General features: G+C 40.4%; 1 protein-coding gene across 1 annotated transcript in view; it reads right to left on the reverse strand.

Moving 5' to 3' along the window:
- The window catches only part of SIGIRR (single Ig and TIR domain containing), a 68,863-nt gene extending 68,175 nt beyond the window's left edge, over window positions 1-688 (reverse strand). The window contains exon 1 of the mRNA XM_089520802.1: window positions 640-688. The gene's annotated coding sequence lies outside the window, so the exon portion shown is untranslated. The remainder of the gene's footprint in view (window positions 1-639) is intronic.
- Window positions 689-12,169: the final 11,481 nt, after the last annotated feature.

Raw genomic sequence — 12,169 nt, forward strand, 5'->3', positions numbered from 1 at the left:
CATACAAAAATAGTACATTTCATTACAGTATTAAAAGAAGTTCCATGTGAAAAGAATAAAATACCATTAAAAATATAAACATGTTTAAAAAATACTTTAAAGCAATACAACAGCCTAGCCCATGTTTTAAAAACTTTTTGTTTCAAATGTCTGTCTAAATCAGGATCAGAATTACAAATCAAATGGTTCATGTTTCTTCATACTTTATATGGGTCATTTATTTTAACCCCCCCCCCCCCCTTCAAAATGGCTGTATGCATTTATTCATTCATACATCACTTTCTCAGTAAGGAGCAAATGAATAGAATGGGTAAGTTGCAGTCTGGCACTCAAACCACTATATCATTCTGGCGCTCACAGCAGTCCTCAGCACTTTGCAATTCTGGATGCATTTATCCACGTTAGTAATAGAACAAAACTTGCCAAGAAAACCCCATGATAGATTTGCCTTAGGGTCTCCATAAGTGGGAACCAACTTGAAGGTACAGAACAACAACAATAATCCTCCTAACTGAGGATTATTAAACTATGGGGTTTGATTCTTCCCACTAACCTATACAGAATTCAAAGACAGATATAATCATGAATTCATGGAATCCTAGAGTTGGAAGAGACCACAAGGGCCATCCAGGAACTCACAATCAAAGAACTCCCAACAGATGCCATCCAGCCTCTGTTTAAAGACCTCCAAAGAAGGAAACGCCACCATGCTCTGAAGAAATGTGTTGCACTGTCAAACAGTTCTTAGTATCAAGAAGTTCTTCCTAATGTTTAGGTGGAATCTTTTCCTGGAGCTTGCATCCACTGTTCTGGGTCTATTATCTGGAGCAGCAGAAAACAAGTTTGCTTCATCCTCAATATTATACCCCTTCAAATACTTAAACAGGGCTGTCATATCACCGCTTAACCATCTCTTCTCCAGGCTAACATACCCAGCTCCCTAAGTCTCTCCTCATAGCGCATGGTTCCCAGACCCTTCTCCATTTTGGTTACCCTCCTCTAGACATACCCCAGCTTCTCAACATCCTTTTTGAATTGTGGTGCCCAGAACAGGACACAGTATTCCAGGTGAGGGCTGAACAGAGCAGAATACAGTGGCACTATCACTTCTCTTGATTTAAACACTAGACTTCTATTGATGCAGCCTAAAATCGCATTGGACTTTTTAGCTGTCGCATCACACTGTTGATTCATGTTCAACTGTGGTCTACTAGGACTCCTAGGTGCTGTACATGCCTCTAACAAACGGCGTGCCGGCACCGATTCTAGGGTTAGGGACCACATGGTCCCTAACCCTACTACGTGCAAGTGGCCTAACAATGGTGGAGCCCTGTGTACACGGGTGCCACCATTGTTACGTAAGCACCGTGCAGCATCTGCACGTTGTTGTGTGGTGCTTACGTAACGAGTGTGCCAGTGGCACATTTGTTATGCCACCCCTCCGGCTCAAAAAGAACCTGGGTTTTCTGGGTTCATTTTCCTCTGGTAGGAAGCTGTGCAGTTTGGCAGCTGCGGCTTCCATCTGGAGGAAATTAGGCCCTTTTGGGCGGTCTGTCCCATGCCCTAGATTATTTTCACATATAGTCTCCTTAGGCCCGGTGTCCCCCATCCTATATCTGTGCATTTCATTTTTTTTTTCACCCTAAGTACAGTTCCTTACATTTCTCCATGCTGAAATTCATTTTGTTAGCCAAAATGAATGAAATTCGTTTTGTTGGCCCAGCTTTCTAATCTATTAAGGTTATCTTGAATTTGGATCTTGTCCTCTGGGGTATTCCTCCTAATTTTGCATCATCTGCAAATGGATAAGCATGCCCCTTATTCTTTCATTTAGTTCATTGATAAAGATGTAGCCATGCTAGTCTGGAAAATTAGCTTGCAAAGGGACCTTGCTGCACCTTTGAGACTATGGCTGCATCCACCCTTCAGAAATAATCCAGTTTGAGCTCACTTTAATTGCCATGGCTTAACACTATGGCATTTGGGGAATTGTAGAGTCTTTTGTGGCACCACAGCAGAACCCAGTTCCCAAAATTCCTTAGCACTGAGCCATGGCAGTTAAAGTGAGCTCAATCCAGATTATGTCTGCAGTGTAGATTCAGCCTCACTGAAAGAAAGAAGTATGAGCTTTCCTAGACTTGAGCCTACTTCCCCAGATGCATAGGCTTCAAGTTTTCTTTCAAGTGAATCTCCAAGGTGGTACAAGGTCCCTTTGCATACTAATCTATTTAGGATTACGTTTTTATTTATTTAACTTGGGTCAATTTGGAAAAAGTTGTTTAGAGTTGGCAGCAGTTTTGGAGTGGTCCAGTCACTTCATAGTAAGTGCCAGCAGCAGGATTTAACTGACTCCTTGGAGTCACCTGGACCTCCAGTCCCAAAACCTCAGAGAATAGCTCTTTGGTAATATGGCTGAGCATCAAATGATTCAGGATGGTTGTTTCCTTTCCTTAAAACTACACAGGTAGGTGCTGATATAAACTGTAGAACAAACCAGAAACATGAACTGAAGAGAAAGGCTGTCATTCTCATCTACAGATGGGAATGTTCGGCATCCATTTACAGTTATTTTTTACCCCCACATGGAAGTTAATCTTCAGTGAATTCAAGGGTGCAAAAATATGCAGCATTAGGTTATTTTTCTGTTACTTCTCTGTCTCCAGATGCTCAACTTTGCATCCATCCATCGATTTCATTCAAGGCACAAATAAAATAGTTTTTTTTAATTACAATATAATTTAAAAACAAAATCATCTGGATAAAAATAGTATAAAATGATATAAAACAAACAAAAGTTTTTTTAAAAAAAATCTAAAGCAATCAGCCTGTATAAAAGTTCCTCTGATGCAATTATATATTAAAAGCCTGCTTGCATAAAAATGTCTTTGCCAAATATCTTTGGCTATTATGAATTTTGGCCCAAAAACAAAAAATGGAAAAAAATGTATTCTTCCTCCCAAATAGTTTTTGTTTCCAGTTACTTTTTATTTCTTCCAGGCTAGAAAAACTTCACAAACTTACAGTGAATAGGGGTTAACTATCACTGTTTTTCAGTCACAGCAACACTAAACAATGCTCTGTTACTTTATTTACAGAACAATCCGATATACATCTATTCAGATTCAGAAGCCAAGCCCCAAACAGTTAAAAGGGGCTTAGTTCCAGGTAAGTATGTACAGAATTGCAGCCTTATTGCTCAGAAAGGCTATAGTCCTATGGATACCTCCCTAGGAAAAAGATCCATTGAATTCAATCCTTTATTTCAGAGTAGAGCACACACGGTACTCAAAGTTGCAGCATTTATCAAGGATTATTACTCAGCTCTATGACCAGAAACAAGTTCCAGCTTTCTTCAGCTTCATATTCCTCATGCTGACATTGGCAATACACCACATATGTTATAAACAAACAAACATAGTGCTGTTTTTGTGCTGATGAGGGTAAGCCTGGATACTGCCTCTGGTTCTTTTGCCTTCCCAAAGATCTATGAGGGGTTGGTATATGAGAATTTCCTTTTATTTTTCTCTTTTACAGCCTAACATAGATTCTGCTTTGAGTTTCGAAAGAGGTTTACAGCTCTGTGAAACAAAGCATGTGTTGTTTCTTGTAAAATAAACATCCCAGCACACTTACAGAATAAGCAACCATTGCCAGTGGGACCTCTCTCACCCACACACATTTTTAAAACAGGAGTCTTAACACCCATAGACTTTAGCAGACAGTTTTACTTCTGCCTCTTACCTGTTTGTGGCATCTGTACTATAGCATAACATTTAGCACTTATACAGTATAGCTCTTTTGAGTGTTCCAGTGTCATTAAATTGTTATAATCCGTACAGCTGCCTTGGAAGTAATATATATTCCAATTTCCATATTGGAGGGCCCATACAGACAGGCCAAAATAAAGCTGCTTCAGGTCACTTTGGAGGAATGCTATTTAAAAAATGCATGCGTCCTAAGAGGCTGGAAGCCACACCAAAGCCATGCTCCAGTCCTAAGGACTGGAGTGCAGCTTTGGTGCAGTTTCTGGCCTCTTATGATGTGTATGTCATTTAAACAGCATAAGTATATGTATATGGTTTTTATGTGTTTTTATGTGTTTGATAATGTTGTGGTATTAACTTTCTTTCTTTAAGTTTATATTCACTGGTACCCTGTGGTAATTTCCATTCTTTAATTTACACCTTGTGACACAACATAGAGCTAGGAATGGAAAGACAGACTTTCTTGGGTTATAGTGACACAGTTTAATAATAAGGCAATAAAGGTGATAATATTGTTAGTAGAGAAGTGAGTAAGAATACACCTTCATAAGGTTGCTATTTATCCTGGAAAATCTGACTGAAGGGACTAAAAAAATGTTCTCCTCAGGGAGACTGTTCCAAAGTCTCAGAGCCGTTGTTGAAAAAGCTCTTTGCGAAGTAGTAACATATTTGGAAGTCACTATTTCTAGTAAGTTCTTACCCAATGTTCTGAGAGTGCGGGGTGGATTGTATGGGGAGATGCGGTCCCTCAAGTAACTCGGGCCCAAGCCATGTAGGGCTTTATAGGTAATAACCAACACCTTGTACTGTGCCCAGAAGCAAATAGGGAGCCAGTGAAGACCTTTTAAGATAGGTGTAATATGGTCAAACCTTGATGAACCGGTGACCAATCTGGCTGCCATATTCTGCACTAACTGAAGCTTCCAAACTTGGTACAAGGGTAGCCCCATGTAAAGTGCATTATAGAAATCTAGACGAGAGGTTACCAGAGTGTGTACCACAGTTTCAAGGTCCCTTCGGTCTAGGTAGGGTCGCAGTTGGCGTATCAACCAAAGTTGATAGCAAGCACTTCTGGCCGTCGCATCTACCTGAGATGTCAACTGCAGGGACGAGTCCAGAAGTACTCCTAAACTGCGAACTTTGTCCTTCAGGGGAAGTGTGACCCCATCCAAGACAGGTTGACAAATTTCCTTCCTTAGACCTGAGGGACCTATCACAAGTACTTCCATTTTCTCTGGATTCAATCTGAGTCTGTTTTCCCTCATCCATCCCATTACCGACTCCAGGCAGGCATTCAGAGGGGAGATGCCATCTTTAGTCCCTGTATCAGTCGGAGACATAGAGAAACATATTTGGGTGTCATCAGCGTACTGGTAATACCGCGCCCCATGTCTCCAGATATGTTATTTGTTATGTATTTTTTTAATAATGGTTAATAAAACCTAAAAAAAAAATTACATTTTGAAACTATCTTAATAGTTCTCCAATCAGGTGGTGGTTGTCAGACCATGCAACTTCCATCCTTTCCATCAAGGATCTCCATGCCACATTGGGTGAATACAATGAGAACAGTAGTTCAGTTAGGTTAACATTAGCTTGGAAAAAGCAGGCTTTTTAATTCTTTTAAGCACCAAGGTAGAGCAGCTTTCCATATCCCATCATTGCATGGATACTTTGCCTACATATTTGAATAGCCTGGAGGTAACCAGGGGAAATAGTCAGCTTTCTGCCAGGAAGAGACTAATCCTACAAGCATAGCTGGGTTGAAGAGCTAGTCTTACAAGCATAGCTGGGTTGCCAGTTTATTTTCTGTCAATGATCGTGTGTCTAACAACTGTGTGAAAAGCAAAAATAAATAAATAAATCAGAGGAAGGTTTTTCTCATTACAGGATTTGCATACTGGGGGGAAACTTCCCTTTCTGAATTAGTGTTTGTCGTATTACTGTAAAAAGATCCAGAGTGCCAGAAATAAAGCCACCAACATCAAAAATCAAGCAGGGATTATATGAACAGTCTTGAGTTTAAGGAAGAAAAACAAGTGAATTTACATTTTCACACTCTGAATCACCAAGGGTATATCCACACTGCACAGTTATAGCGGTTTGATAACACCCTAATTGTTAGAGAACCATCCTATGGAACCTGAGATTGGTAGTTTGATAAGAGACATAAAATCCCCCAGCTGCTGTTGTCTAATTCACTCCCCTGAACTGCAGTACTCCAGCAGAAATGCCAAGGCCTTTATTAAATTATAAATCCCAGGATTCCTTAGGATGGGGCTATGCCATTTAAACTGGTGCAAGAGTACTATAATTGTGTAGCCTGTTAGGGGTTCTTTCTTTGGAGGGAAGAGATGATACTGTACTGAAGCCAGCACTCTATGCCCCTTCTAAGTGTAACATTGATTTCAATACAAATATATATATATATATATATATATAAACCCTCATTACTCTCTCCTCCACGAGGAGCTAGCCCTGACAAGTTGCCCTGAAACTTCCTGCTCAAGAAATTAGTGTGTGTGTGTGCGTGCGTGCGTGTGTGTGTGTGTGTGTGTGTACCTTCAAGTTGCCTATCTACTGATGGCACCCCCATGAATTTAATAACTTTTTCTTAGGCAAGGATTAGTCAGAGGTGGAAGGGGGGGGGGATTTCTAGAGCTTCAGGGGCATCTGTGCTAAAGACTCTGAAACACTTCAATATTATGCAAATAGTAAATGGGGCCCATATATACAAATTAACTCTATCTGGGGAGATGAAGTCTCACATAGGTAATGGATTATTAGTGCTCTCTACAGCACTAACTGCTAAGGGAGAGCAAAAACTGAGCAGAATTCAAATAAGGAAAGGAAAGGAAGTAATAATAGCAGGCATTAGACAAGCTTTGAAATCAGTATTAATGATGTGTGTAATTTCACTTTCCTGCTTCTGTACTCCTGAGCATAAATAAATGACTGTAACGTGACAATAATGAGCCCATCAAACTAACCCTGTGTAGAGGGAGAATTTATTGCAACACTAAAAGCGTTGTCTTCCAAAATAAACCACTTTTTATCATGCACACTGCCAGTAACATAAAGAGCATTAAGAGGCACAAAGTAGTGAGTGTCTCTGTATGGCAATTCAGATGCAGGTGCCAGGATGTTCCTTCTACTAAATGTGCCCCATTAAAATTCTATCTGGATTATATGTATCTTTTGATAGGAGTTGCTGTACTGACCCAGACTCTGTCAGAAGGAATCTCCGCTCCATTCATTCCACACAGACTAGATTTCAAACTCTGAATATTAAACACTGTGTTACCAAAGACCAGGGTATCACCCACTCAGTATAATGGCATTTATTAAAAATGGAATACAAGTGGTATGAAGGTCAAAATGCAGAACAGAAGAAAACACACTTTGATGGCTCTCTCCTTCTTTTACAGGGCAACAGATGCAAGATCTTTTACAGCAGTATAGAATAAAACACATTTCAACATATTTTACAATAATTCTTAACTTAGCTCTCTCTCCTTGTTTTACAGAATACTACAGAGCACTAAATTCAAGAAACCCCATTATAGGGTTGCCTTTGGGTCATCATAAGTTGGAAATAACTTGAAGGCACACAGCAGCAATAAAGACAACAACACACTTTGGTGTGTTTTACAATAATTCTTAGCCTACCTTTCTGTCTGTCTTCCTCAGAACACTTCAGCTCTTACAATGAGGATATGAAAACAAATCATTTCTGATGTAAAACTTTGGAAATGTAAGTATTTTACTCTCATTTATAGGAGATTTTATTTTAAATAGTAGAACTGAAGGTCATTGTAATAGTAGAACTGAAGGTCATTAAATTGTAAATAGCAGATCTGAAGGTCATTGCTGAATTTCACTTTTTTATTTAAAATTTAAAATATCATGACTCTTCTGATGTTTTATGTAGTACTTTTGACTAACTCATAGTGATTCGAATTCTGTATCTTCAAAAAGCAATGATACAGCAGTTTTTATGAACCTAGTTCAACTACAATTGCATGTATAAATAAATGGCCCTTTTATTTCTTTTAAAAATTCAGCATAGAAACATTGCAGTATTTAGTACTCATTCATGACACAATGCTTACCACTAGTCCCCTGATTCCAAATTGATTCACTGAAGTTCATGGCAGATGTACATTCCCTCAGCTTACTACAAATCTACACTGTGTTTGTGGACAAAGCTAATGGTTAATTTTTAAATAGTGTGGTATTACAGTACCAGTTTCCGAGTCTCTTAGGTAGATAATATGTCCCAAAATAAGAAGTTATCCTTGACTTGGGCCTAGGTTCTAGGACATAAGCCTGAAAGGGAACTGACACTTTTTGTAATTCCTTCAGAAAGGTGCAAGTGACAGGTAATTTTAAGTCTATGGTCAGAGGAGTCCAGAGGACTTTGTTCTCCTATTGCCACACCTATAAGAGATGAAAGCATTAGTGTTACTTGTCCATCTCTTGTGTTGTTTTGCCATGGAGCAAGTTTAGAACAAGTCAGTGGAAAGAGCTTTCATCTTACCTTTCAGAGTTTCTGAATTTTCCACATTTTTGTCACAATTGGAGTAGAAATATGGCTTTCCCAAATTATTCTCAAAGCTAGCCTTTAGGAATTTTTGTGCCAAAAGTTCTCCTCATAGTCTCACTCCAGATGTTCTCTTAAATATGATGTATCTGGTTTGGGACAGCAAGTTGCAAAATCAGGACTATCATAGGCACAGAAATCTTATGACCATCACCTGAGACTTAGGGACAACTCCTTGTGATATCATAGAAGGCAGTCCCTGGTGATGTAACCAAGTATGCTGCATTAAGCATCAGAGTTGCACAAAGTTTGCCATTCAAATTAAAACACCAAGTCTAACAAAGAAAAATACATATACATAAAAGGTGATGCACTCATTGTAAGATACCTCCTCTTCACCCTGAGGACCAGAAAACAACGTCCAGGCCCTGAGATCAGAGAATTCTAGTGATATCTAGCGTTGATTCATTGTTGAGAGATGGTGTTTTTAAATACTAGAATGGCTGATTGTTATTGTGTGCCTTCAAATCATTTTCAACTTAAGACTCTAGAGCAAACATATGCAGTCAGCCCACCCCATATGTGGGCTTCCCATATGCAGACTTGAAGCCATTCGGACTGGAAGTCCCATTTAGATGAATGGTGCGCACGCTCAGGGCGTGCACACCGCACCAAGCACAGGAGCACTCCACATTCATCTAAATGGGGCTTGAGCATGCGTGTAATTTGCTTTATTTAGGAGGGTCTGGAACGGATCCCCATATAAAGTAAAGGTCCACTGCAATGGGGTTTTCTTGACAAGATTTGTTCAGATGGGTTTGTCTCCTTTTGAGGCTGAGAGAATGGCTACCCAGTGGGTTTCCATGGCTGAGTAGGGATTCGAACTCTAGTCTCCGGAATTCAAACCAACACATCACAGCTGTTCTCCCAATGGCTGATATGCAGTGGAATATCATGTGTTTTATGTTTTCTGATCAATGTATGTCCAAGTAAATGTTTTTTGGGATACCATAGTACGTTCAACAGCAAAATAAAGTACAATTTACAATAAAATAAGGAAAAGCATTTTAATCAATTGAATTTTCATCTAAAAGTTACCTTAAAAATAGGAAAGACTTTTGAAAATGTAAAACTCTTACAGTATGCCTTCCCCCCCCCCACCCAAAAAAAAAAAAAAATTCCAACAGCAATGTGGGCACCAGACATTTCCTCCTGGAGAAAACCTTCCACAAGTGAGTGCTATTGCCAAGAATGCCTGCTCTCCAGTCATCACCACTACATCACTGCTGGTGGTAGCATCCACAGAAGAGCTTTAAGCAGTCACCTCAGTGATCAGACCTGCAGACTTGTATGGAGAGAGATGACCGTTCAGACCCTAACTCTGTTCCTAATCTATAAAGGGCTTGAAAAGGTCAATTCAGAACCAGGACAATAGACTTGTGAACAGTCTGGTGACCACTTTAGCTGCTGAAAGAATAGCAGAATGTGTATGGTTATAATATATATGGTGACAGCAAAGCAGGAACGCTTGATAACTTTCAAAGAATTATAGTTATAATTTTATTTATTTGTTTGTTTATTTATATCTCATCCTTTTCCCAAATTAGGACTCAGAGTGGATTACAGTATTAAAAATAGTACAATTAAAAGCATACAAAAATGGTACATTAAAATAGAATTAAATTATTACAATATTAAAACAGTTAGTTTGGAAACTACTAGAAGTATAATATTTGATAGGTTTTGGTTGGCTTGTAATTTATTTTACATTTGAGAGCTGTGGGCAGAGCGTTAACTCCCTGAGACATGGCTGCAGCACATGTGCAGCTACTTTAGGTTTCAGTTACAATAAAGCACACCAGCCAGCGCTGAATGCTCCAAACTTTACTTCAAATTAACAGCCCAAAATAACAGCTTAAGTCTCAATTAGGAAAATAAATGGGCCCTCAGTTACGTCACTGAAGGTACACCCATATAACTTCTGAGAGTTCTAGTTCCTTCACTAAGCTCCGGGTTCTTCTTTGGTATAGCCTCCCAGCATACATTTTTCCAGTTGTTCTGTCTCAGCCTTTTCCTCCAACTTCGGTCCTGGGCGTTGTTCCCACTGGTCACCTCGTGGGTCCCACCACTCTCCTTCCAAAGTTTCTCTGGACCGTCTCCGCCACTCTCCCTCCTCTGGATACCTGAAGTCTCCCTCTCTCCTGGGTCAGGCAATGTTACTTCTACATGGGGTCTCACCCTCAATAAGCTGTGCATCCCTTGCAAGGTAACCGGACAGCCTACCCTTCCTGGGCTTCGGATTACGTGGCTTCTCCCTGTCGTGACCGCCTCTGCGCATCTCTGTCTTCCGCCCCTCCTCATGTCCACCTGTCCTTCACCTTTTATATCCTGCCCCTGGGGCATATTCTCCCTTCCCTTGGATTCCCCTGGGTCCTCTCTCCCCTTGCTCCCTGGCTCTGCCCAATCAACCCTCTCTTCTTCCTCCCCTGCCTGGCTACAAGAGCCAAAATACAATTGCTCACACCTTCAAGAAACCTGTCAACTCATAGCATCCCTAAGAATTTCATAGGGTTTTCTTAGGCAAGGAATACTCAAGAGGACGTTTTGCCATTTTCTTTCTCTTAGTGCTTGACAAATGATACCTATGAGATTTGATTGCTTTGACTTTGGCAAGCCAACAAGCCTAGAAATTTGAATTTCAAGGTATTGAATGGTATTATTTTATTTATACCCTACCTTTCCCTCAAACCAGCGGGGTGGTGTGGACTGCATGGGGTGACACCCAGTCAGGCCCTCCCCATGCTCCCTCCCATGCCTCCCTGTTGGCCCAGCCAGTTTAATAAATGTTTTTATTAAATCCATTTTATTGCTGGTAATCTGATGTTTGTGATCATTTCACTTCACTATGTGTGGAATGGGTCAATGGTGTGACTAACCACTTGTGCAACCAATTAACAGGTAGGCAACAAAAAAAGTATGGCCAGCAATGGTGCTGGTGGCCACCTGGCCCCTCCCCTCGTCTTCATATTGGCACGCAGTTTGTACACTGATGTGATAATTCACTCTTTCCAGCTTGAACCACAGCAATCAGAGATTTATTATGCTCCAGTGTTAAGCCCCAGAGCATGGCTTGGGTTCAGTTTCCCGCCATTTAAGACACATTTATAATCTGTATAGGTGAGTTCCCAAATCGGATAGGGCCATTTCTTTAAGCCCGTGCAGACAAGCCTAGACATATTATATAGAGACTATGGGAAACTTGGTATCAAGAGAGGAAATCCTGATTTGTACAAAAAGCATAGATTTAAATCCATCTTCATATTATTAAAAATGCTGCTGTTAGTTACAACATTGTAAAATATATGTTTTATAGCATGGAAGAAAGAGAGCAACAGTCTCTAAGCTTTAGTGACCTACTTTCCGATAGTACTGAGGTAGTGCCTACCAATGTTAATGGATTCCCAACTCCTATCAGCACTAGCCAGCACGATTAATGTTCATAAGGTTGCTATTTGTCCTGGAAAATCCCAGACTGAAGGGACTAAAAAAATGTTCTGGTGGGCTGAACCAGTGGAAAGCACTGGCGGGAACCTCATTCTGTCCTGCAGGCTTCGGTTGCTACTGCACAGGCGTAGCATTGCCACCTTGTTCTTCTCTTCTTTTTCCCTTCCCCCCAATAGGCCCAGAAGGTGGGAAAGGAAAGGAGGCAAACAGAGGTGGCTTTGTGTTGTATGCTGACTGTGTCAGTGGTTTGAGCCTAGGGCTAGGTAGTATGGTGGACCTTGGCTTCCCAACAGTCCATTTACTCTCTGGAGCTGCTTGGGAGCTTCACACCAGCTAGAGGGGGGGAAGAAGAAAAAGA

The sequence above is a fragment of the Sceloporus occidentalis genome, unplaced genomic scaffold (assembly GCF_023333645.1).
Source record: "Sceloporus occidentalis isolate IW3139 unplaced genomic scaffold, rSceOcc1.0.p SCAF_4, whole genome shotgun sequence".
Classification (NCBI taxonomy): Eukaryota; Metazoa; Chordata; class Lepidosauria; order Squamata; family Phrynosomatidae; genus Sceloporus; species Sceloporus occidentalis.